This window comes from Ahaetulla prasina, chromosome 1, assembly GCF_028640845.1.
Source record: "Ahaetulla prasina isolate Xishuangbanna chromosome 1, ASM2864084v1, whole genome shotgun sequence".
Classification (NCBI taxonomy): Eukaryota; Metazoa; Chordata; class Lepidosauria; order Squamata; family Colubridae; genus Ahaetulla; species Ahaetulla prasina.
In genome coordinates this window covers 169,565,014-169,586,956 of record NC_080539.1, presented here as the reverse complement: position 1 = coordinate 169,586,956, position 21,943 = coordinate 169,565,014, and the positions used below count along the sequence as shown (strand labels likewise).

The 21,943-nt window shown below is 40.6% G+C and overlaps 1 protein-coding gene across 3 annotated transcripts in view; it reads left to right on the top strand.

The window, feature by feature from the left end:
- Nucleotides 1-4,640: 4,640 nt before the first annotated feature.
- The window catches only part of PAK5 (p21 (RAC1) activated kinase 5), a 154,473-nt gene continuing 137,170 nt past the window's right edge, over nt 4,641-21,943 (top strand). For all 3 annotated transcript variants that reach the window (XM_058181432.1, XM_058181440.1, XM_058181423.1), the window contains exon 1: nt 4,641-4,793. The gene's annotated coding sequence lies outside the window, so the exon portion shown is untranslated. The remainder of the gene's footprint in view (nt 4,794-21,943) is intronic.

The window sequence follows — 21,943 nt, the reverse complement described above, 5'->3', positions numbered from 1 at the left end:
TATATAACTGTACATTGGATGAATTATTTGATAAGATTGTAAAAATAAAACTTTTTTATAAAAAAAAAAAAAAAAAAGACGACAAAAAAGGAGATATGGATAAATGAAAGAGAAATGAATTGTTTTGTTTAAAAGTATTTTAAGGTTCTAAATGTTAATTTATCATTTAACCCAGTAAGTATAACTATAATGTTCTTTAGGTTGTCTTAACTCACATTAGGCTTTCTGTTCCGACAATATTATGCACATATTCAGATCTGCTCCTATGCAAAAGAGTCAAGCCCCATAGCAGCTGGGGACTCTACATGTCTTTATTCTTTACATTATGGAATTGAGACTATTTGTGCTAGAAAGTAAATCTTCCTTTGTTTGGAATAGCTGTTTTGAATGCAAAGGGGAAAAATACTTCTTGAGCCTGTGTCAAAAGCCCACCAAGGCCAAACCCACCCTGACCACTCCCACCCCAACCACACCCACCCCGGCCCTCCGAGGTCAAACACAACCCTGATGTCGCCCTCAATGACATTGAGTTTGACACCCCAGGTCTATTAGATAAATCTACGCCTGGGGTGAAATCCAGCAGGTTCTGGAGAACCAGTAGTGGAAATTTTGAGCAGTTTGGAGAACCGGTAGTAGAAATCTTGAGTAGTTCAGAGAACCAGCAAATACCACCTCTGGCTGGCCCCAGAGTGGGGTGGGAATGGAGATTTTGCAGTATCCTTCCCCTGCCATGCCCACCAAGCCATGCCACAGAACCGATAGTAAAAAAATTTGGATTTCACCACTGCCCTGATATGACATAGACTCACTGAAATTTCAGAGGAAGCTTTGGGTTTTTCGACCAATGCCCTTATTACTGTTTGGAATGAGGCACTGAACCGAGTTGTGCCCATCTGAGCAGCTTCAAGAGATGAAGCAGCACAAGAGACAGCTACAGTGCTTCTGGAAAAAAACCAAGAGTGACGTCAATCAAGCACAGGTAAGAACCTATATTAGGACTTACCTTGTGCTGACAAGAGTGAGAAGGTTGTTGAGAAAGTGATTGGCGTTCACCTTCACAGGATAAAGTGTGAAAGGTATAAAGCAGATTATCTGGTCTCTTTTCCATTTGAGTTCAGGCCAGGGTACAGCATGGAGATGTCCCTTGTTGAGGACCTTTGGAGGGCTTGGGATGAGGGCGGTAGAAGTGTCATGGCTTTCTCCTGAATTTCTCAGTGGACTCCAACATCATCAAATATGGTATCCTTCTGGATTGGCTTTGGGAGTTGGGAATGGGAGGCACTTTGTAATGATTCTGCTTGCTTCTCCATGGCTAGTTCAGTTGAGGTTGGCAGGCTGGAGAGGTTGAGCCCTAGTCCCCTGCAGTGGGGGTGGGGGTGGCCTCAGGGCTCAGGCTATTTCCTCTTGTGACATTTACATGAAATTGCTGTGTGAGGTCATCTGGGCTGGGAAAGACCAAGTCTGGAATGGCTTGGATTGGGGTGGGTACTCATCCAAGAACAGGTGGAATTCAGTTAACGAGAGCAATGGTAAGGTCTGGGATTGCCATCACTGCTTTACAATCATATCACTTAGCAATAGAAATTCCGGTCACAATTACCGTTGTAATTTGGGGATGACTCGTATATTTTTATAAGATTGGTGCTTTTACCAGTATCATTTATCATTTATCATAAAAATAAGTGAAAAGGTGGATTTAACAAAAAAAAAAAGTCTAAATCAACTGGAAGTAATAAGCATATTGTGCCAAACTGCCCTACTGCCACTACTTGCAATGAGTCCAAAAGCTGAAGATCTAATCTGCAATGGGGAGAGAGTTTAATTGCTAATAGTTAAATTACTTCCATGTTCGCCGTAAAGATGAAATGTAGTATGCATATAATGTAATACCTGATTAAAAAATTAAAATGGAATATGTTAATATTAAGCTATGCACTCACGTACACACACACATCAAGTAGAAATGAGCCTAAGACCCTTTTTTGAATTTCTCAAGAGACCTATTTTAAAAATTCATTTAAAATTTTGCATGTGGCCAAAACATGGGCATTTTTTTTTCAGAGAGCTACATGGTAGCCCTGAGCAAACATACACCCATAGGCTGAAATATGGGGCAATGGATACTTGCTCTTGTTCATCACCTCGGATCACTCTTGCAGATGGTCATAATAGCAATCAGGACTGTGCATTGTAACTAAGCTTGTTTAATGCAAGTGTTCATTATTTGAAGCTCTATGGGTGTACGAGTTTCAAATGTGGCTTTGATTGAAATATATCCCATCAAAATCTTGATGCAGTTTTTCTAATTTGAAACTACGGGTAGCCCTCGAGTTACAGAAGTCCGTTTAGTGACCATTCAAAGTTACAACGACACTGAAAAAAATGACTAATGACCATTTTTCATATTTATGACATTGCAGCACCCTGATGGTCACATGATTTACATTCGGATGCTGGACAACTGGTTCATATTTATGACGGCTGCAGTGTCCTGGGGTCATGCAATCATCTTTTGCAACCTTCTGTCAAGCAAAGTCAATGGGGAAGCCAGAGTCACAACCGTGTTGTTAATTTAACAACTGCAGTGATTCATTTAACAAACATAAATTCTGGGCTCAATTGTGCTCATAAATTGAGGACTACCTGTACTTGGGTTTAAAGGTTTTTCTAATAATTGTTGGAAAGCTAGCCACTAAACATTTTTCCAAAGCATAACACTGGTGATTTGTTTGAAAGGTGAAGGGGATTGGCTTAACCTGTAAACTTATCCTTCATATGCATGGATAGGTTATACAACAGAAGCTTTTAAGAATCAAGAGCTACATTAACACAATTACATTTAACCTTCCTTATGTCGGTGTAATTTCAAAACAATTGCTTAGCCCAAATATCAACTTACTGGCTTTCAACCTAAGTGATCTTTGCAGGACTGTCCAAAGAGGAACATAAAATAGGAACAGGATGATCTTATATCATAAACACTGTGTTTTTTTTTTTTGAAAAGAACAGAGCAAGTGATGATACTGAAGTTAATTTTGGCTGAGCAATGTTGCCCTTGGCTAATACTTGAACAGGAGGCCACAAGGAAATCCCTAGACTGTAGGCTAGACTGGGAAGCTGAGAGAACTATCCCAAGGCAAGGAAAGGCAAAGCATCCCCAAATTATCCATTAAAAATTACCCAGATTTACAGATATAGTTACCAATACCCAAACCCAGCTTAAATAGGCTTTTCCTAACAACAACAACAACAACAACAACAACAACAACAACAACAACATAATAATAATAATAATAATAATAATAATAATAATAATAATAATAATAGCAGCCATCAAAACTACACGGCTATGGATGAAACATATAACAGTGATACCCATTGTCATCGGGGCACTTGGTACCATGTCCAAGAATTTTATAAGATACATCAACAAATTGCAGCTTCCTGCAATAACACCAGTGGAACTGCAAAAAACTGCACTACTTGGAACATCGTGCATCTTAAGAAGGTACTTGGTTGATACCTAGGACACTGGCAGCAACCCGTATCAACCATTAGCACCAGTCTATGCTATTTGTGATGTATTTTTGAATGTTCAGTTGACTGTTTCATTTTTAATGAATAAAGTAAATAATAATAATAATAATAATAGAATGATGAGAAGAAATCAACAAAATTCCATACCAGATAGGTCGTCGCCCAGGTCAACAAGGACCCCACCAGATGCTATGGCTCCTGGACATCTGCCAAAAAATGGGCTACAGGGCTCAGTTGCTATTGCTGGGGAACTGGGGCGAGCAACTGTAAAGCAACTGGGACAGAAGCGCAAAACATGGAACTTCGTCCAAATTAAAAAAGTATTTGATTGATACCTAGGACACTGGCAGCAACCCGTATCAACCATTAGCACCAGTCCATGGTATTTGTGATGCATTTTTGATCGTTCAGTTGACCGAGTTTCATGTTTAATGAAATAATAATAATAATAATAATAATAATAATAATAATAATAATCTCGTTTGCTGTGTATAGTCATTTTGTGTAAATAAAATAATAATAATAATAATAATGGATCTGTGATATGAAATCCATTATATTATTATTATTATTATTATTATTATTATTATTATTATTATTATTATTATTATTATTATTATTAAAAATTCCTGGATCAAAGCTTGTGAAGTTAGAACTCACAGTGAGGGTTGATTGCAAAAGGCCATTTCAAAAAAGATTGGAATTGCTGGCGCTACTATGCGGTTTGAATCAGTAGTTTCTTCTCCCGGTAACCTTTAACCATAACTAAGCAATGAAAAGGGTGGTGGGAGAAGGAGGAGGAATTTTGATGTGGAAAATGAGACAACCCCCCCCCTTTTTTTTTTCCTTTTGCTCTTTAAATCTCGTGAGAGAGGGAGGGGAGCTGTGATTACAAAGGGAGGGGGTAGCTGGGAGGGCGCACTGCAAAAAAAGTGAAGGGAGATTTAGGAGAACCTTCCAGCTTGGTAAGCCCCTTTCCTCCTCTTCCTCCTCCTCCTCTAAGCAAAGCGTTTCTTACGCGGAGCAACTCGGCTCACGGCCGCTGCGAGGCGATCTCGAGCTCCGGCCATCGGCAGCCCGGATGTAGCGGCGCAGCAGCCAGCCCGAGCCGCCGAGCGGTGCCTACTGGCCTCCCTCGCCAAGTGTGGCACCGCGGAGAGCAGGAACATGGCGCTCAGAGCGATGTGACGGGGGAGGAAAGGAGCCGGAGATGCCGCGGGCGTTCGCCTGACACGCAGCCGGCCGGCCGGTCCCCGGTAGGCGCGGGCAGGGCTGGGGAATGAATGGCGCGGCTCGGGACTTTGGAGCCGCATCCTAGAATGGGGGAAAGGAAGGGAGAGGGCAGACGGGGAGCATCCGTCCGCCTAGCCTGGAGGGAGGGAGAGAAAGCGGGAGAAGCCCCCCACCACCTCCTTGCTTGTCAGCGCCTTTGTCGGCTTTCCCCCAGTCTCCGGAGGGTAGCGCTGATTTGTGGCTTGCGAGGCCGGCAACTCTGCCGCGCAGAAACCAGAGGGAGCCGGTGGGTGGGTGGGTGACTGGCTGGGTGGGTGTGTGTGTGTGGAGCGGCGTGTGCCATCGCCGGAGCTGCCGACCGGGAAGGCGAGGTGGATCCCGGGCGGCATTTAGGGATGGCGTCCAACCTTCTCCCGGTTTTAGCAGGGCCGGGTCGGCGGAATCGCGCACCGCTATCCAAGCGCGAACCCCCGGCCCCAACTCCTTGCTCCTGAGGAGGGCGGGTCCGCGCGGCTCTTTGGGTGTGCGCGAAACCTTGATCGAAGTCGGCATCGGGCGCCGCGCCGCTTGGAAATAAGCCTGCGGCTGGGTGGCCGGGAAGCCTCACTTGGCAAAACCCATTCGGGGAAGGATCGCTCCTAATAACGTGGCCGGCAGCTTACAGGCATATCCCAGGGACTGGGATGGCGGGGGTTACACATGGGTGGACGTGGGTACGCGGGCGCACCTCATATCGGGGAGACGATGTGTGGCGAAAGGGTTTTTAAAGGGAGCGGAGCCAGTGATCCGAACCGAATGGGGGAGCTCCGTGATTCTGCGCGCTCAGGATTTTAAAGAAAGGATGCAAAAAAAAAACCTAAAACGGGCGCCGGTGGGTTGTGCCAGCAAACTCTGTGACCTTGTCAGTTTAGATGTCGCGGGGGGCGGGAGGTAGCAAAGGGGGAGAAGGGAAAGAGCCCCGACTCTTAATTAAACAATACCGGCTGCTTCTTTTTTTTAATTTTTTTTTGTAGGGAGGGACTTTTGATTTGCAAGCTACTTGCTCGGATTAGATTTCACACTTTTGGTTTGTTTAACAGTTCCACGGATGAGACATGCCTCTATTTATAAAATCAAGTGGACCTAAAATATGTATATGGGGTCTTTTGCCAGTCTCTTGAAGCCCACCATAAATGTAGTAAATATTCTGTGGTGTGTATTTCTAGGAATTTAAAGGAGACGTTAGATAATATCCAGCTAACACTTTGCAAACACGCCTTTAGAGCCCATTATTTTAAAAGTTAGGCAGAAGTCAATCCCAAGTAACCCTAATTCAACAGTGAGCATGTGGGATGGTTGCAATCTTAATCTAAGGTTATTTTTTCAACAAATTGGCTATGTAGATCCTTTCACTCTTAAACATTTTTAAATAATAGAAAGTGAAGGATTAATTAAACCCTCCAAATAGGTTATCTTTATAGCTAAATAATTAACTTTTCATTAGAAATCAAAGATGGTATGCAAACTCATCATAAGAATTAGACTGCCATGCTGGGAAAAAAAACATAATGAAGGGAGTGGGCAGGAAATCTGAAAGCCTACTTTTGAAATCAGCAGAATATACGAGCAAATCTCTTTTAATTATACAGCACTGAGTTTAAAACATGAAACTTAAGATGCTGCCTATTTTTGCTATATGTACAGTAAGGTTATTTCAGGAATTTGCTAATTCCTTTGTACTTTTTATATATTACATTCATTTCTCTGGGTGTGATGCTGTGGGATTTATAACGGTAGTTCTATAATGCCTATATTATCTCCGTATAATTTATTTCTGGCATGGTATGGGAACACCCACAGCAGCTTTGCGTAATACACAGAAAGTATGTAAGATGTCAGATCTCGTTCCCCACACTCATATCTTCCAGAAGTGATGGACTTCAACTTTCTCCTACCGTAACTAGCACTAAGGACAAGAAAGCCATGATGCTCAAAGGAATGATACAGTGATTTCCAGAACATGCAAATTGAGAAAAGGAGAATTACACATTGGGCTGACATCAACTCTAGGCATCCTTACATCCAAAGATTCATGCCTTTGGCTTCTTGTGGCAACTAGATTGAGACCTTTTTTAATTTCCCATAATGCCTCTCTCCTAGTATCATTCAGAGGCTTTGTGGCAAACTCAGTGGATGGAGAGGAGAATAGAATAGAGTAGAGTGTAGAATTTAGAATAGAATAAGATATCAGAGTTGGAAGGGACTTGGAGGTCTTCTACTCCAACCCCTCTGCTTAAGCAGGATACCGTATACCCTTGGTGGCGAACCTATGGCATGTGTGCCAGAGGTGGCACGCAGAGCCCTCTCTGTGAGCACGTGCTAGGGCGAGTGCCAGCAAGCTGCGGTCTCTTGTCCCTCTGTTGCGGCTCCCTGTCGGGTGATCCCACCACTGGCTGGCCCCGCCCCTCGCCCTCCCCTCCCAGCCACCCCAAAGGAGTCTTTGAGGAACACCAAAAGGCATGGATTTCCTCCGCCTTCTGCATTCCCACCCTTGCTGAAGGGAACCAAACAGGCTGGGCCCACTTGCAAACTCCGTCTAGCACGGCTCCAAATGTTTGACTCGTGCATCCCTCCCAGCCAGCACCAGGGCGGGGAAGGTGCGCACTCTGCCAGCTCAGCTATTGCCAGTCAGAGGTGGCGCTCTGCCGTCACATCCCAGCTGGAGTGCCACATTTGTTTGCTTGATGGTTGCCTCTGAGGAGGGAGGTGCGCTCAGGCCGCCCAAGCCCCTGCCGGAGGGAGAGGGAGGGGGGTGTCTCCCCGATAGGATCCAGGTTGGAGTTGCCTTATTTTGCATGGATCTCCAACGCTTGGCTTTGCCTGCCAGCCTCTACTTCCTCTCCACAACCAAGTGGTTGGATTCACGTGACACATGACGTTGGGCAGGAGAGGATAGATAGATAGATAGATAGATAGATAGATAGATAGATAGATAGATAGATGAGATAGAGAGAGACAGAGACAGAGAAAAAGAGAGAGGGAGGGAAGGAAGGAGGGAAAAAGCATGAGAAAGAGACAGAGGCAGAGAGAGAGAGAGAAAGAGAGGGAGGGAGGGAGAGAGAAACAGAGAGAGATAGAGGGGGAGGGAAAGAGCGAGGAAAAGAGGAGAGGGAGGGAAAGAGAGAGAGAGGGAAAGGGGGGAAAGAGGGAGGGAAAGAGAAATTATATTACAAAAGTTTTATTGTTGCTAAATGTAATATTTCAGAAGCAGAAAAAAAATGAAGGGGCATAAATAAGTGGGTTTTGGTTGCAGGTTGGGCACTCGGTGTCCAAAAGGTTCCCCATCACTGCCTTATACCATTTCAGAGGGGTGGCTGTCCAGTCTCTTCTTGAAAGCCTTTTAAGAACAAAGAACAACTTTGATGTTCGTATTTCTCTTCTGAATTTGGGGCAACTTGGAACTTAAGAAATCCAATCCCTTTTGTAGCAGGACTCTGAGATTCCTGCTAGCAAGCTGATATTCCTAGAGGTGTAGAAAATGGAAAAGATATTTCTGATCAGTATGCTGAGGAATAAACACAGTATGCTGCAACAAATATTGGTAAATCTTAATACCAAATGTGAAGCCTCTCGGCTGCTTTTCTTCAAGCTGACCCAAAAATTTCAGACACCAACCTTGGTTGATATATGTCCTTGTTAATGGAATGGAATGATACATGTTCTTCAAGCTTTCTCTTGTTCCTAAACAGCCCAAATTACATTTTTTGTCAGTTGAACCTTTATCTTGTATAATATAGTTTATCTTACTATCCTGGGATTGAATCTGATTATGTACTTCCTCTGACATCTTCACCTTTTCAGATGCTATCAGTTTTCCTCTTTGTTATAGGCACTGAATCAAAGACAGTCAATTTTCTTTGACTTTTCTTCACAATGCAATTGTGATGCTTGACTTCAGCTAGGTATATTCAGATTTCATGCATGCTTTACTTGCAACTTTATTCTGTCCCTATAATGGAGATACTGTGTTTTATATTCTTCCAGAACTTTGTTCATTTTCTTAGACCTATTTCAATTTACATTATAATTCAACACATTTTCTTGACTGGGGGTACCATCTATGATTCTAAGATGTCACAAACTACCTGAAATATCTTTGAAATAATGCAGAATATTGCAGATTCTTCAAATCCTTGTCCAAGATTGCTGAAAGCTCTTGAGAACAACTGAATTCACAGTATTTCTGTTACTTTATTTTTAGGATGTTGGTGGAGGACCCGTGACCCTTAGACATACCACACTGATCTCTGATTTAAGCCCTGAACTACAACTGTGTAACTTTGCAAATATATTGACACGCCATTCTTTGTTTTAAGTTCTTGGTTGAACAACCTGCATATACTCCACTTCTGCTTTGGCTTTAAGAAACAGATGTCCTAATAATGTGTAGGTAGTCCTCAATTTACAACAGTTCATTTAGTGATCATTCAAAGTAACAATGGCACTAGAAAAAGTTACTTATGACTGTTTTTCACACTTACTGTGCTTTTTGGACTATAAGATGCACCTTTTCCCCCCAAAAAAGAGGGTGAAAATCTGGGTGCATCTTATACTCCGAATGTAGCTCTGCCCAGCCTCTCAAACGGAGATTTCAGAGGCTGAAAAAAAAGCAAGGCACAGAGCTCATAACCAACGAAGCTGTTGATAAAATTCACCTCTGGGAACAACTGATTGGGGGTATTCCAGGAGGCTGAGCCACCCGCCAATCAGCTTTTTTCTTATTTTCCTCCCCAAAAACCAAGGTACGTCTTATACTCCGGTGCGTTTTATAGTTTGAAAAATACAGTATAAGTGTTGCAACATCGCCATGGTCATGTGATCAAAATTCAGAAAAGCAAAGAACCTTTATGCTTGGATGCTTGGCAACTGGTTCATATTTATGACAGTTGTGGTGTCCCGGGATTATGTGATCATCTTTTGTAACCTTCTGACAAGCAATGAGAAAGCCAGATTCACTTAACAACCATTTTACTAACTTAACAACTATAGCCATTTATTTATAACTGTGGCAAGTAAGGTTATAAAATGGGGCAAAATTCACTTAACAAATGTCTCGCTTAGCAACAGAAATTTTGGGCTTAATTGTGGTCGTAAATCAAGGACTACCTGCATTGAGTTTGAACCTAATCTTGGAATTTATATGGTAGCTGTATATTTTGAGTTGGCACAATATCCTTTTGAAATGCTTCATATATCTTTTTTGAGTGTAGGAATATTTCAGCACTGTGTTGATTAATCTGAGGAATGCTTATTAGGGAGTGAGAGAAATGTATAACGGGATCTTCTGATGTCCCTTGTAACTTGCCTACTCATGACTTGTTCCTATTTTAGCTGTGTCAGATGTTGGAGGGTGTGTTGCTCAGCACAAAGTGTTTCAGAAATTTTACACCTGTCCCCAGAGTCGTTGAAATTCATGCTCAACCTCTGCCTTGCCTTTTTTTCCAATTCAATGGCACTTCCTCCTCTTAGTGTTGCCACTTGCTTTCGGCTCTCCCATTTCTCTCTTCCACAGATACACTTGCTGGTCATGGTTCTTCTCTGTTGTAATGGGTACTTTTCTTTGAAAAGTGTTATTAGATGGAAGCTTAAGCTTAAACATCAGAGGTCAACGACTGAGTCAGGTGAAAATCAGCATGCGGTTTAAAGCAGGATGGTGCAATAATGTGTTGTTAAGCTGATCATGGCCAACAAACCATGCATGGTACTCCACCAGGATCTTCATAAGCCACTGTTTTTTTTGTTGACTATAAAGTAAAGGTTCCCCTCACACATATGTGCTAGTCGTTCCCTACTCTAGAGGGTTGTGCTCATCTCCGTTTCAAAGCCGAAGAGCCAGCGCTGTCCGAAGACGTCTCCATGGTCATGTGGCCGGCATGATTAAACACCAAAAGTGCATGGAACGGTGTTACCTTCCCACCAAAGATAGTCCCTATTTTTCTACTTGCAATTTTTTACCTGCTTTTGAACTGCTAGGTTGGCAGAAGCTGGGACAAGTAATGGGGGCTCACCCAGGGGTGAAATGCTCCCGGTTCGCACCGGCTCTCCCTATTAGGTAGCGATGGCAGCTGCTGGTTCGGAGGACCGGTAGCAAAAATCCCTGCCCCCCCCCCCTCTGCTGCAGCCTTTAAACTTAAAAAAATAAATAAATTTAAAGGCTACTCTGGGGATCTCACCTGAGTTCCTCATCAGCAGAACCTTAAAAAACATGTTTTCTGTAGAAAACATGTAGAAAAACTCCTTTTAAAAGAGTCTAAGCCACTTACCTGATTACTGATCGACCTCATGGCTTTTCTCGCAGCTGGAAAGCCCCAGTTTCACTTTTAGCACTAGACTGAACTAATCTAAACTTAGCTAATCTATTTTACCACTGAGTGATTAATGCTGTCTGGCTTTGCTTGCTGAGGAACTCTGGGAATTGAAGTCTAAAATAATAAAATAAAATAAAATAAAATAAAATAAAATAAAATAAAATAATAAAATAAAAAAATAAAACAAAACAAAACAAAACAAAACAAAACAATACATAATAAAATAATAAAATAATAAAATAATAAAATAAAATAATAAAATAAAATAAAATAAAATAAATAAAATATTTGTGTAGCTTTCTGAGATTTGGTGTGTTTCTGTAGTGTTTCACTTAAACTACACAAACACACAAAATCTCAGAAAGCTGTATGTGGTATTTTGTGTGTGTGTGTGTGTGTGTCAGTTGTGTTGTGTGTGTAAAGTGTGAAAGTTGGTTTTTGAGCTTTTTGTGGCTGAAGTGTGAAGTGCAGCTGCTTTTACACTGTGTGTGAGTCAGTTGTGTTGTTTTGTGTGTGTAAAGTGTGAAAGTTGGTTTTTGGTACCTCTTATTGTTTTTTATACTTTGTTTATTATTTTTATTATTTATTGTTATTGGCCACGCCCAGCCAGCCATCTGACCACCAAGCCACGCCCACCAATTAAGCCATGCCCACAGAACCAGTAGGGAAAATTTTTAGATTTCACCCCTGGCTCACCCCGTTACGTGGCACTAGGGATTTGAACCGCTGAACTGCTGACCTTTTGATCGACAAGCTCAGCATCTTAGCCACTGAGCCATAGCATCCCAGGAGAAAAAGTTTGTTGACTATACAAAGCTGCTAAAAACAGCGAGGTGTTCAGGCACCTGGCAGGCAACCATCTGTGCCCGGTGGTTAAAGTTAATTTAGTGTGGCATACAAATGTGGAATGATTTTTTCTCTGTGCCAAGTGGTTTCTTTTTTTCCTTGCTTTTCTTTTGAAAACTATTGTGACTTTTATTATTTTCTCTAAATGCTTAAAATAGTTAACTGATAACTGATGTATATTGATATATATGTTCAAAAGCATAAGCAAACATAAAAAAAACCAAACAGGAGCAAATACAACAACCAGAAAGCTTGGTAATTGGCTATCTAATATACCAATACAGACTGAACAGATCTTCACAGGAGGCTTCATCCAGAGCTTAAATGAAGGTTCCCTTCAGGATGCTCCTATAAACTATACCTTTCTATTTCCTAGAGCAGCAGTGTATCTTCCCTCACAACTGCAGCTACTGCACAGTTCAGTCCAGTGGTGGGTTTCAATTTTTTTTTACTACCGGTTCTGTGGGTGTGGCTTGGTGGGCATGGCTTGGTGGGTGTGGCAGAGGAAGGATACTGTAAAATCTCCATTCCCTCCCCAATCCAGGAGAAGGTTACTGCAAAATTCCCATTTCCTCCCAATCAGCTGGGACTTTGGAGGCAGAGAATAGATGGCGGCGGGGCCAGTCAGAGGTGGTATTTACCGGTTCTCCGAACTGCTCAAAATTTCCGCTACTGGTTCTCCAGAACAGGTCACAACCTGCTGAAACCCACCTCTGTTAACATGGGATGGTGGGAACTGTAGTCTAAATCCTGTATTTGAAACTGCTCAAACCAAATCATGTTTAAAACAATTTTTAAGAACAGACATGGCCAGGAAGTTGTCCATCAACGCTGAGCACCAGTGGTGGGTTTCAAATTTTTTTTACTACCGGTTCTGTGGGTGTGGCTTGGGTGTTGGTGGGTGTGGCTTGGTGGGTGTGGCAAGGGGAAAAATCTCCATTTCCTCCCCAATCCAGGGGAAGGTTACTGCAAAATCCCCATTTCCTCCTGATCAGCTGAGACTTGGGAAGCAGAGAATAGATGGGGGTGGGGCCAGTAAGAATTTTTATTACCGGTTCTCCGAACTACTCAAAATTTCTGCTACTGGTTCTCCAGAACTGGTCAGAACCTGCTGAAACCCACCTCTGGTTCAGTCCTGCTCAACTGTTGCTCAACAAAGTGTCTCAGCAGAACAAAATGCTTTGGCGGGGTTTTGGACTAGATGACCTGCAAGGTCCCTTCCAACTCTGTTAATCTGTTAATCTTCATCATTGTGAAGCCAAATACTTCCTTGAGATGGAGCTGAACAACCCTAAACCTAACAAAAATTCAATATAATCTGAAGAAGAAAGGTGACATTTGAAACATCCACATTCTGTATTTCTATGCGAAAAGGTGTTTCGATAGAGTAATATATTCAGTGAGGGACTACTTAGGCAAGATAACTAAAAAAAAAAAGAGAGAAACCAAAGATAAGTAAAACAATCCTTAATTAAAAGATCTACAGGATTCTCTGTTCTTGTGTTAAATTTTTTAGCCAGTCTTATTTCCCATGCTTCAGAAGCTCGCTCAGGTGTCTCTTCCCCTCACAAATACATTTACTCTTTGTTGCGTGCAGATTCAATAGTAGTGGCATTGTGCTGACGATTGATTGCAGTCTGATCCCACAGTATAATGTAAATAATCATATGGTTCCTCTCCAAAGGAAAGGAACATTTTTCCTTTCATGTTGATGTGACTTCTGGCCTGTAATAGTGGGATATGCAACCCTGTTATTGGACTTCATTCCTCCTGATTTAGGTCTATATTCAATCAATGGCACTTTTTACTCTGAATCATGCTCCTGGAGGAATTCTAAATGAAACAGATACAGCATCATCACCCAGCAAATATCAAACGGGACCAGAGATTAGCTTGGGGGACATCTTTTAATAAAACAAAAACAAAGAACCTTTATTTAAATGTTTGCAACCAGCACTAATTCTCAAGAACCTTCTCGTTTTTGGACAGAGAATCATGGCAGGTTAAAGTATTGTTAACATCTTTTTAAAATCTGCCCATGAATTGAAATGGGTACCTTTCATCTGCAGCTCTACTGTGCATCTTCTAAAATTTGTCCGGAGGTTTATGGAATCTTTCGGAACAGAATTAAGGCTAGGAGAAAGAGGACTGTAGAGACAGGGGAATTGTCTGTCTCTTGCTCAGTCAGTAGAAGTTGTGTCCATGATTGACAGAAGAAGAAAGGAGATTCCACTAAATCCTGTGACTCTTTCCTGCAGAGGAGAAAGGCTTTTTTTGCTTTTAGGAAACTTTTGAGGCACAATGACCACCAATCAGACACCCAAATCTGTCAGGCCACTAGGCCAAAAATCATCTCCCTCTGTTCTTCCTTGATAGCTCCTATTGAGAGGTATTACATAGCCTTTGTAAAAACATCTTCATTTTATTTATATACTCATGTCTGGGATTGGTTTGTTTTTTTTCTCACTAGGAGCAGACTCATGACAGCTATGAGAGGGGCCGCAAGTAAATTTAATAAATAAATAAATGACCAAAAGCAATTGGCCCCACATTGAAAGTCACGACTGCTAAGTAAAAAACTTAGGTAGTTCTCTATGTATGACTATTTGTTTAGGGACCGTATGAAGTTACGACAACACTGAAAAAAGTTACTTGCAATTGTCCTGGCACTTAATGAGTGCCACGGTGTCCCTGCAGTTACATGATGGCAATACAGACACTGTATTGCGATCAGGTTTTTATAAGCGTTGCAGGGTCCTTGGGGTCACGTGGTCACCATTTGGGGCCTTTGCCTCTGGCTTCCAACAGGCAAAATCGATGGGGGAAAGCTGGGTTCCCCCGATTCACTTAACATCTGTGGGATTTGCTTAATGACCATGAGATTCACTTAAATAACTGACAAAATAGGTTGTAAAATCAGCCAGTCATGTAATAAACTCACTTAATGACTGCATCACTTAGTGATGGAAATTCCTGCCTTGTTGTGATCATAGGTTACCTGTATATCCTTAGGATTGCAAATGCCACTGATTGTGTACCCGAGTCTCTTTCAGATTATTTGCATATACAGGGAAAATCCCATCACCAGTATACAGAAGGGAAATATCTGCATGTACACAACAGTTCGTTTAGTGACTGTTCAAAGTAACACGGCCCTGACAGAAGTGATTTACAACCATTTTTTATACTTATGGCCACTGCAGTATCCCCGTGGTCATATGATTTACTTTCAGATGCTTGACAACTAGTTCATCTTTATGATGGCTGCAATGTCCCAGGATCACGTGACCATCTTTTGTGACCTTCTGACATTGTAAAGTCAATGGGGAAGTCAGATTCATTTAACAAACGTGTTATTAATTTAACAACTGCAGAGGTTCACTTAACAAACGCGGCAAGAAAAGTTGTACAATGGGACACAACTCACTTAACAAATTTCTCACTTAGCAACATAATTTCTGGGTGCAATTGTGGTCGTAAGTTGAGGACTACCTGTATCAATATAAGATTCCTATTAGCTGTGCATTCCCGGCATCAGGATATTCAAAGACATCCCATCAGAGCATGTCCACTATCCTGTATCCAAAGAGCTTTGGAGAACAGTCTTGAAAACCAGCACTTTGTACCAGAGGAAGTATCCTTTCTGTCAGCCTTACAATGAATAACATGAGCATGTAGTTATCTGTGAACCGCCCTGAGTCCCTAGGGAGATAGGGCGGTATAAAAATTCGAAAAATAAATAAATAAATAAATAAATAAATAAATCTGTGGACAAGCATTTCACTGCTTGTTCTCTTTCATCTTCTGTCCTATCAAGGACCCCGAGCCCAACCAATGTTTTCATCTCAAATATTTTCATCTGGAATTGATGAGCTAATAAGAACTGGTTCTTTAGCTTCTGGGTAAAAGGTCTGTTTTAAATTTGCTCTTGTGAGCCAGAACCAGAGGTGGAATTCAGCCGGTTCGCTCGAACCGGTTGTGCTGACGATCAGTTGGACCCGCCCACCCAACCCCGCTCTATCCAGTCCTTTATTTCCTGCTTTATAGCTCATCTCAATTGAACAGCACAGCTGATTTCCCCTCCCCACTTGCTGTTCTACTTACCATTGCTGACCTGGAAGGTAAGCAGCTGAGCTTCTAAATGCTCCATTTTCAGCGTTGCACACAAGCACCTTAGGTGCGTGTACAGAACGCACGCTCACCGAACCAGTTTTTAAACCGGCAGCATTCCACCACTGGCCAGAACATGAAAAATTCACCAGTATGAAAATGTTGTGTGCTCTAACTATGAAAGAGAATGGGAGGCGGAGAATGAAGACTTGCTTCCAAGAGCTTGGAAATATCTAGAAGCTGAATATGTGCCATTTGTATACAGGGAAACAACCCCTGTTTTAAAATGGGTACCCTATGGCATTGTTGGGCTGGTGAAGCTGATATAAGAAAAAGACGACCCAGAAACATGTTCCTACCACATCTCTGTGTTTTGACAGTAGCTTGAATCTATAATCGTGATCTCAGAAATATTAATTCTGAAAACCTGATCTAATTCTGAATTCAGAATTCTGATTCAGAATTCTAAAATTCTGATCAGTACTACATAGTTTGTAGAAGAACTTTGCTTTATCTCTACATCTGGCGCTATCTAGTACTTTATGGAGCCAATCTGGAGTTATTTTTTCCATATTCTTCCATTTTCACAAGAAGAAGGATGGTGGTGCTGATTTTTATCATTTCCTACTAAAGATAGGAGAATCTATTGATTTTGCTTTTTCTCAGTTTATAGTTTCTACCAATCTATTAACTTCTGCTTTTCTCAGCTTCTCTTGTTTTGTGAACATTTCCATTTTTGATCCATAGTTCTCCAAATATACACATTTTTTGTGTTGAAATCTGCCTCATAAACACTCCATTTTGCAAACTACCCCATCTAACACAACAATCTTGTGTATTATTTTTTGTTTTTACAGACATTTCCAAAAATCTGAAGCAGCATTGTAAAGTTCAGAAGACAACACATTTCCACAAGTGACCCAGGCTCAGTTTGTATATATTGGTAGAAATAAAAAATATTATCTGTAAGAATCCAAAGTAGAGCATATAGAAAGTTCCCCTTATTTTCTCCTAAGAACCTACAACCCAGGTGAAGTAGGCTGGGTTGATAATTAGTCATTCAGTGTTTTCTACGATCAAAAGGGGACCTTGAACCACTTCGCTCTATTCTAGATAACCATCTTAAACTACCATACTTTTGACTTTCTGACAATAAAGCTACCGAATACCTCTCACCGACCCGTGCGCTCTCACAGAGGGACTCTTCAGGGTGCCGTCGGCGCGACAGTGTCGTCTGGCGGCCAGAAGGGCCTTCTCTGTGGGGGCTCCCGCCCTCTGGAATGAACTCCCCCCAGGACTCCGTCAACTTCCGGACCTCCGAACCTTTCGTCGCGAGCTCAAAACTCACTTATTCATCTGCGCAGGACTGGGTTAGTTTTTTAATTAATGGGTTTTTAATGAGTTTTTAGTATTTATCCTAAATTTTTAATCTCGGCCAATTGAATAAGTTTTTTAATTGTATTTTAATTGTAATAGTATTGTATTTTTATCTGGCTGTGAACCGCCCTGAGTCCTTCGGGAGAAGGGCGGTATAAAAATTTAAATAATAAATAAATAAATAATTCAGAATTCAGATTCAGAATTCTAAAATTCTGATCAGTACTACATAGTTTGTAGAAGAACTTTGCTTTATCTCTACATCTGGCGCTATCTAGTACTTTATGGAGCCAATCTGGAGTTATTTTTTCCATATTCTTCCATTTTCACAAGAAGAAGGATGGTGGTGCTGATTTTTATCATTTCCTACTAAAGATAGGAGAATCTATTGATTTTGCTTTTTCTCAGTTTATAGTTTCTACCAATCTATTAACTTCTGCTTTTCTCAGCTTCTCTTGTTTTGTGAACATTTCCATTTTTGACCCATAGTTCTCCAAATATACACATTTTTTGTGTTGAAATCTGCCTCATAAACACTCCATTTTGCAAACTACCCCATCTAACACAACAATCTTGTGTATTATTTTTTGTTTTTACAGACATTTCCCAAAATCTGAAGCAGCATTGTAAAGTTCAGAAGACAACACATTTCCACAAGTGACCCAGGCTCAGTTTGTATATATTGGTAGAAATAAAAAATATTATCTGTAAGAATCCAAAGTAGAGCATATAGAAAGTTCCCCTTATTTTCTCCTAAGAACCTACAACCCAGGTGAAGTAGGCTGGGTTGATAATTAGTCATTCAGTGTTATCTACGATCAAAAGGGGATCTTGAACCACTTCGCTCTATTCTAGATAACCATCTTAAACTACCATACTTTTGACTTTCTGACAATAAAGCTACCGCATACAGAAATGATAATAATACATAGTAATAACCTCAGAAAACTAATACATAGTAATTTAAACTCTTGTATACAGAAGATGAGTCTTCATTCTTCAGAGTGGGAAATAGTTTTAGCACCTCAAATATTTATAAAAGCAGAAATATGTGTGTATGCATTAGTTGATAATTTAATTCAGTATTTTTTCTGTCAGCCTTCTGAGGAAGATCAGAATGGAAACACAAACAAATGAGTTTTATCATAAATCTACATTAATAGCAACTTAAAAGTACGGTATGATCATACCAACTGTCTCTTTTACTGCCTCATAAGGAGGTTCCTCTCTGAGTTTTTCTGCCCATTATGCATCTGTGGGCTAGTCTTATCTTTCCCTATTCCACATCCCCCCCCACAAGTTCATTCCCATATACTAGGGAGTCCAAACTTGGCAATTTTAAGACTTGTGGACTTCAACTCACAGAATTCCCCAACCAGCTATGAAGTCCGCAAGTCTTAAAGCTGCCAGGTTTAGAGACCTCTGCCATATACTGTTACATCTTCAAACCTGGCAACCTTAAGATATGGACTTCTGAAAACCGAAGCCCACACATCTTAAGTTGCCAAGTTTGAAGAACTGTCAAGCTCCAGAAATCAAGAAAGACGCATTGAGGTCAGAGGTAGATTTTAGCAGGTTCTGGCCAGTTCTGGAGAACCGGTAGCGGAAGTTTTGAGTAGTTTGGAGAACCAGTAGTAAAAATTCTGACTGGCCCCACCCCCATCTATTCTCTGCCTCCCAATTGGGAGGAAATGGGGATTTTACAGTATCCTTCCCCTGCCATGCTTACCAAGCCATGCCACGCCCACCAAGCCACACCCACAGAACTGGTAGTAAAAAAAATTGAAACCCACCAGTGATTGAGGTTCTTCTAAGATATTGCCTTTATTGTTCCTCACGAATAGAAAAGAAATCTTGCGAAACTAAAGCAGACTACTTCCATCATCAAACATATATTCTGAGAAGTTCTAGGTAGGAGCTGTCTTAACTCTTTCTCCCATACAAACTAACTAACTAACTTTTTTTACTCTTCTGGAATGGACCCGCTCCTTCCTGGGAATCTGAACTACCTTCCATCACAAACATTGATCTAACTTCAGTTTCTTGCATGGATCCAGGAAAAATTAAAATTAATCTGGAATTGTTAACTAGGACTCAGACCTTAAAAAATGAAAGAAATTCACTGCAAATATCATTTGTTCTAAGCCTTAAGGTGGAATGGGAACAAACTTAATTGGACATATTAGTGATTTCTGCTATATGGGCATATCTGAGATTGCAACAAAAAAAACCTTAGCTTGTTCCACAATGCACACATTGATTAATAAATTTATATCTCCATGCTCAGTAAAGAAATAAAATATTGAAAAGGTGGATGCAAAAAAACCCACCATTCTTTGATATACAGGTATTTCACTCATGAACTCTTCAAATCACCCGAAATTGTTACACACTGAAGAATGTCTGCTTCTGCCCCAATTTTAATTTATTCTTCTACCATGGCAACTGTAAAAGTCAGTGCAAATTGGAGGGTGGGATTATCTGACTTTAGCTAGGAAAATGCAACTTAATTATATGAATATAAATTCTACTGGCTCTGAACTGATTTTCATATATTATGAAACTGCCATTGTTCGTATAACTAACTGTTCATCTAAGTTATGGTAATACCGTAGCTACATATATGTTGTGGGAGAAGCTGGAACATGACAACTTGAACTAGATGGATATCTGCATCACAGCCATACCTCATAACTTGTCAATCTCTTACTGACCCACCTGTTATTTTTCTCCTCTTTTGGTGTGCTAATCATATATTAAACACTTCAATCGATCAATTGTTTTTCATATGTATACACTGCCCCCAAGTCATTGTCTATGGTACATGAATGCTACATTCTGAATTTCTTAGTCAAATTTGAAGCATGAATTGCATTGAGGAAAAATATTCTTCATTTGAGCTCAAGATTATTGAGACTTGAATTTAAATTATCAAATATTAATATTTTGAGATTGCTGAAAACTTAAAATTTCAAGAAATTCAAATTCTTGGGGTTGGTTCCTTCATGGAATAACAATTTCTTATCCCACCTTAGCTGTGACTGAAAAAGTAAAATTATAATTTTGTGTGTAATCCCTTGTTCAAAGAAAGGTATAACTAGAATTTTCTGACTAGGAAATGTACGTATCGCACCACAGCCCAAATGCTTCTGTGTTTGATTATTTTATTTTATCAAGTTATATTCTACAGTTAATTCAAATTCAACACTGAATTTGTGAAACAATCCTAATGGCTCATTTCCTTGAATCCAGTCTATATCTTGATCCTTGTTAAATTCTGAAATTTCTGAGGCTTCCGGTGGCGCCACCTTCTTCGCTGAGTTCCTAATTAAGGAGCTCCGTACTGAACTTCGTAAAAGCCAGGAAAACGCCGGCTTTAATCTCCTTCCCAGGATGAAAGGGAAAGATAAGAGCTGCGGGGGTGTGGTAGACCTCCCCAGGGGCTTTGTTTTTTATTAAGCAGAGCCCTGAGGGTCGAATCCCATAAATAATCCTGCCAAGCTCCGACTTTCAGTGCGTGCCTGCAAAAGCAGGAAAAGAAGAAAGTGTCCATCTCTGCTAATTGTCTTATCTTTATGGATTTCTATAAGCAGACGGAATGAGCACGAGTGAACAACTACTGGATTGCAAGTATTTTTGATTTCCTGACTCCTACCCTTTTAAAAAGAGAAACTTTTTTTTCTTTGTTTCAATTGACTCTTTAAGATGGCGCCTGAAAGGGAATGAAAGTGAAGAATGGAATTCTAAACAGCCTGTGTAACTAAGAAGATAAGAAATGTTATGTGTGGATTCTAATGAAGTGAAGTGAGCTCTCCTATACTTAAAGGGGAAAAGAGAAGTTTCTAGACTTATATTTTGTGAATTTTAAAAACTGAAATGGCTACTAAACCACCTAAGACTAGGGGTAGAAGGGGTTCTGAACCAGCTTTAGAAGATTTGATTAAAGAACAAGGGAAAGTCTTTGAAGAAAAGTTTAAGGAGATAATGGATAATAATGAGAAAATAAGAGAAGAAATAAAAGAGAATAATAAAAAAATAAGAGAAGATATTTTGATGGCTTTCCAAGGTTTGGCAAAAAGACTGGAGGTGGTGGAGGAGGAGGTGCAAGAAATTGCTCAGTCAAATCAGCAAATAGAAAATAGAATGGGGGGAATGCAAATTAAATTGGACAAAAATGAAGATCAAGTGGTGGTGATGCAGTATAGAATGATGGAAGGAGCTCTGAGAATTAGGGGCTTGAATGAGGAGAAAGGGGAAGATTTAAAAAAAATTTATCAGAAGCTCTGGCTGAATTTATTGAACTTGATCCACAAGAGGTTGCTTATCAAATTGACAAAATTTATAGAGTTAATTCCTGGATTGCTAGGCAGAAGAAACTTCCTAGAGACATTGTGGTTTATTTTTTGAAAAGAACAGTGAGAAATCAAATTTTGCAAGTTGCATTTCAGAAAAACTTGAAAATAGGAGAACAGGAGCTGAAGGTTTTGAAAGAG